We start from the raw sequence: 5,943 nt of genomic DNA on the forward strand, positions 1-5,943 counted from the left end.
ATGTCGACCATCAGTAGAACCATGTCGACCATCAGTAGAACCATGTCTACCATCAGCAGAACCATGTCTACCATCAGTAGAACCATGTCTACCATCAGCAGAACCATGTCGACCATCAGTAGAACCATGTCTACCATCAGTAGAACCATGTCTATCATCAGTAGAACCATGTCGACCATCAGTAGAACCATGTCTACCATCAGTAGAACCATGTCTACCATCAGCAGAACCATGTCGACCATCAGTAGAACCATGTCGACCATCAGTAGAACCATGTCGACCATCAGTAGAACCATGTCTACCATCAGTAGAACCATGTCTACCATCAGTAGAACCATGTCGACCATCAGTAGAACCATGTCTACCATCAGTAGAACCATGTCTACCATCAGTAGAACCATGTCTACCATCAGTAGAACCATGTTGACCATCAGTAGGACCATGTCTACCATCAGTAGAACCATGTCTACAATCAGTAGAACCATGTCGACCATCAGTAGGTCTACCATCAGTAGAACCATGTAGACCATCAGTAGAACCATGTCTACCATCAGTAGGACCATGTCTACCATCAGTAGAACCATGTCTACCATCAGTAGAACCATGTCGACCATCAGTAGAACCATGTCGACCATCAGTAGAACCATGTCTACCATCAGTAGGACCATGTCAACCATCAGAACCATGTCTACCATCAGTAGAACCATGTCTACCATCAGTAGAACCATGTCTACCATCAGTAGGACCATGTCTACCATCAGTAGAACCATGTCGACCATCAGTAGGTCTACCATCAGTAGAACCATGTCTACCATCAGTAGAACCATGTTGACCATCAGTAGGACCATGTCTACCATCAGTAGAACCATGTCTACCATCAGTAGAACCATGTCGACCATCAGTAGGACCATGTCTACCATCAGTAGAACCATGTCTACCATCAGTAGAACCATGTCTACCATCAGTAGGACCATGTCTACCATCAGTAGAACCATGTCGACCATCAGTAGAACCATGTCGAACATCAGTAGGTCTACCATCAGTAGAACCATGTCTACCATCAGTAGAACCATGTCTACCATCAGTAGAACCATGTCGACCATCAACCATGTCGACCATCAGTAGAACCATGTCTACCATCAGTAGAACCATGTCTACCATCAGTAGAACCATGTCTACCATCAGTAGAACCATGTCTACCATCAGTAGGACCATGTCGACCATCAGTAGAACCATGTCGACCATCAGTAGAACCATGTCTACCATCAGTAGAACCATGTCTACCATCAGTAGAACCATGTCTACCATCAGTAGAACCATGTCTACCATCAGTAGAACCATGTCAACCATCAGTAGAACCATGTCTACCATCAGTAGAACCATGTCGACCATCAGTAGAACCATGTCTACCATCAGTAGGACCATGTCTACCATCAGTAGAACCATGTCGACCATCAGTAGAACCATGTCTACCATCAGTAGAACCATGTCGACCATCAGTAGGTCTACCATCAGTAGAACCATGTCGACCATCAGTAGAACCATGTCTACCATCAGTAGAACCATGTTGACCATCAGTAGGACCATGTCTACCATCAGTAGAACCATGTCTACAATCAGTAGAACCATGTCTACCATCAGTAGGTCTACCATCAGTAGAACCATGTCTACCATCAGTAGAACCATGTCGACCATCAGTAGGTCTACCATCAGTAGAACCATGTCTACCATCAGTAGAACCATGTCTACCATCAGTAGGACCATGTCTACCATCAGTAGAACCATGTCTACCATCAGTAGAACCATGTCTACCATCAGTGGAACCATGTCTACCATCAGTAGAACCATGTCGACCATCAGTAGGACCATGTCTACCATCAGTAGAACCATGTCTACCATCAGTAGAACCATGTCGACCATCAGTAGGCGCACAGTCGTCCTGTTTGATGCGTGGACGCAGATCTCATGAGGATGTTAGATCTGTAGCCAGCATTGGATTTCTGTCCGACACTTTCCATTTAAAGGGTATAGCATGAACAGATGTGGTCAATGGTAAATGGACTGCACTTATATAGCGCTTTTCCACCTTAGCGGCACTCAAAGCGCTTTACAATGGCCTCTCATTCACCCATTCACACACACATTCACACTCCAATGGCGGTAGCTGCCATGCAAGGTGCTAACCTGCTCATTGGGAGCAATTTGGGGTTAGGTGTCTTGCCCAAGGACACTTTGACATGTGGACAGTCAGAGCTGGGATTCGAACCACTGACCCTTCGATCATTGAACGACCCGCTCTACCAACTGAGCTACAGTCGCTGTGTAGTTGATGTGATCAATTTTACTCACTGAGTTCCATTTATTTGCAGGACCAGAGCCCTCATGTAGGCCTCAAGTGCACATCAGAAGGAAAACGGTTTTGAAGGCCGCCCCTCGGCAAAGCCTGCAGATCGTGTGCCCTGTCACACACTGTGGGGGGACACCGCAGGCATCCTGGTGTAAACTGCTCGGGGACAGTTGCAGAGAGGTCAACGAGACAGAGGATGTTAAAATATCGAGCGAAGCAAAACAATCAGAAAATGAATTCTTCTCATATCTGGAGTTCAAGAAGATATCTGTGGAGGACGACGGTCTGTATAGGTGCAGCGTTTTGTCAGCCGTTAGCCACTCCATCAATGTGTCTGTCTCAGGTAAGATCAACACCCTGACCCTAACCTTCGAACCCTCTGTCTTTACATGAATTAGCTGTTGACTGTTTTCCTGTCAAACTGTTTTCAACAGACAGCTATGTGGGCATCAACGGCACAGACAGCAGTAAGTAAGCCTTATCACAATCACATAAAATGCTGTGCATTCCCCTTTTAGAAGCAGCCATTCATTCATTCATTCATTCACTCACTCACTCACTCACTGACTGACTCACTGGACTGAGTGAGTGAGTGAGTGAGTGAGTGAGTGAATGAGTGAGTGAGTGAGTGAGTGAATGAATGAATGAATGAATGAATAAATAAATAAATAAATAAATAAATAAATAAATAAATAAATAAATGAATGAATGAATGAATGAATGAATGAATGAATGAATGAATGAATGAATGAATGAATGAATGGCTGCTTCTAAAAGGGGAATGCACAGCATTGTATGTGATCACTCACTCACTCACTCACTCACTCACTCACTCACTCACTCACTCACTCACTCATCCATCCAGTGAGTCAGTCAGCAAGTCATTCATTCATTCATCCAAGGAAGCTGGAGTATACTGTATATTATGTGACTGTTTGTACAGGCGACAACAAGACAAACGGGGCGTCCAGCCGGCTGCTCTACGTTTACGTCTGCGTCGGAGTTATCCTGCTGGTCGCCATGGTGACCGCCATCTCCTCCCTGAGCCTCCGTGGACGTCCAGGTGAGCGCGCCCCCGACGCAGGCCGAGGCGTGAGACGGAAACACGGCTACACACAGAGCTCAGACCTCATCCACGTCACATTTCTGCCCCCCCCCCCCCCCCCCCGGAAAAAAAAAGAAGAAAAACGGTTCATGGTTCCCTAACACAACGTTGTTGTTGTTGTTGTTTTGCAGGATGTATTCGGGTGAGAGAACCTTGCGGGGAAGAGAAGCAGGTAAAGGGCGTAGTGCCCCCGAGAGGTCACGCTTGGGGAAGAGGTCACGCTCGGGGTAGAGGTCACGCTCGGGGGAAGAGGTCCCGCTCGGGGACGCCGGGTGTCTGAGCGGAGGAGGGTGGCCCCGGGGTGGACGAGTCCGGTCTCTACCTGACCTTCTCCTGTGTTTGTGCCCCTAGGAGACATCGTCCGCCCTCCCCCCGCCCTCGCCCGTCCCCGCGGGAGGCTCCTCGTCCGCCGCCGCGCTGTCACACCGCCAGCCCGCTCATCTCCACGGCGACGCTCCTCCGGCGACGCTCCTCCTCCACCCGGTGGTGAGCGGCGCCCCGTCCGCTCCGGAGACGCGAGCCAGGGGTCAGGGGTCGGACGACGTGGTGTACGCCGCCCTGGACCACCTGTCCTCCTCCGAGGCGTCTCCCCGTCCCCCCCGGCCTGCGTCCCGCAAGGACGAGACGTCAGAGTACGCCGCCATCAGGGTCTCCGGACGGGAGCACGCCGCGTGATCTGAACGCTCCTTGTGACCTTTCATGTTTTATAATTAAACACCATTGTTAACGCTCACACTTGTACTCATGTTTACTAAGATGAGACCACACACACACGGCCTTACACGCCCCATACTCACTCTCTCTCACTCACTCATACACACACACACATACACACACATATGCGTACAGTACACACGTACACACACGGGCACACACACATACCCTGTACACACACGTGCGCGCGTGCGCACACACACACACACACACCAGTAATGGAAATGGTGAGTGTCTTAACCACAGGTGGGCTATGATTGAGACAGTGTGTATGTGCACATGACACTTTACTATGAACCTGTTTATGTAAGAGTGTGTGTGTGTGTATACTTGTGTGCAGTATGTATATCCGTTTGAATGTGCCGGTGTACTTCAGACCAGCGTGTTCACACACACACACACACACACACACACACACACACACACACACACACACACACACACACACGTGCGCCTGCAGGATATTCTTGTGGTTGCGGTGCTGAACTGTGTCTGGGGGGCTTTCCGTGGTGCGTGGAAATGTTCTGTGGCATCTGGAAACTTTGAATCTGCCTTCCACTTAGAGTAACCCCCTCTCCCCCTACAGTAACCCCCTCTCCCCCCTACAGTAACCCCCTCTCCCCCTACAGTAACCCCCTCTCCCCCCTACAGTAACCCCCTCTCCCCCTACAGTTACCCCCTCTCCCCCTACAGTAACCCCCCCTCCCCCTACAGTAACCCCCTCTCCCCCCTACAGTAACCCCCTCTCCCCCTACAGTTACCCCCTCTTCCCCTACAGTAACCCCCTCTCCCCCTACAGTAACCCCCTCTCCCCCCTACAGTAGCCCCCTCTCCCCCTACAGTAACCCCCTCTTCCCCCTACAGTAGCCCCCTCTCCCCCCTACAGTAACCCCCTCTCCCCCTACAGTAACCCCCTCTCCCCCTACAGTAACCCCCTCTTCCCCCTACAGTAGCCCCCTCTCCCCCCTACAGTAACCCCCTCTCCCCCTACAGTAGCCCCCTCTCCCCCCTACAGTAACCCCCTCTCCCCCTACAGTAACCCCCTCTCCCCCCTACAGTAGCCCCCTCTCCCCCTACAGTAACCCCCTCTTCCCCCTACAGTAGCCCCCTCTCCCCCCTACAGTAACCCCCTCTCCCCCTACAGTAACCCCCTCTCCCCCCTACAGTAACCCCCTCTCCCACCTACAGTAACCCCCTCTCCCCCCTACAGTAACCCCCTCTCCCCCCTACAGTAGCCCCCTCTCCCCCCTACAGTAACCCCCTCTCCCCCCTACAGTAACCCCCTCTCCCCCCTACAGTAACCCCCTCTTCCCCCTACAGTAACCCCCTCTTCCCCCTACAGTAACCCCCTCTCCCCCCTACAGTAACCCCCTCTCCCCCCTACAGTAACCCCCTCTCCCCCTACAGTAACCCCCTCTCCCCCCTACAGTAGCCCCCTCTCCCCCTACAGTAACCCCCTCTTCCCCTTAGAGTAACCCCCTCTCCCCCCTACAGTAACCCCCTCTCCCCCCTACAGTAACCCCCTCTCCCCCCTACAGTAACCCCCTCTTCCCCCTACAGTAACCCCCTCTCCCCCCTACAGTAACCCCCTCTCCCCCTTAGAGTAACCCCCTCTCCCCCTACAGTAACCCCCTCTCCCCCCTACAGTAGCCCCCTCTCCCCCTACAGTAACCCCCTCTTCCCCTTAGAGTAACCCCCTCTCCCCCCTACAGTAACCCCCTCTCCCCCTACAGTAGCCCCCTCTCCCCCCTACAGTAACCCCCTCTTCCCCCTACAG

Source organism: Borostomias antarcticus (assembly GCF_949987555.1).
Source record: "Borostomias antarcticus genome assembly, chromosome: 9".
Classification (NCBI taxonomy): domain Eukaryota; kingdom Metazoa; phylum Chordata; class Actinopteri; order Stomiiformes; family Stomiidae; genus Borostomias; species Borostomias antarcticus.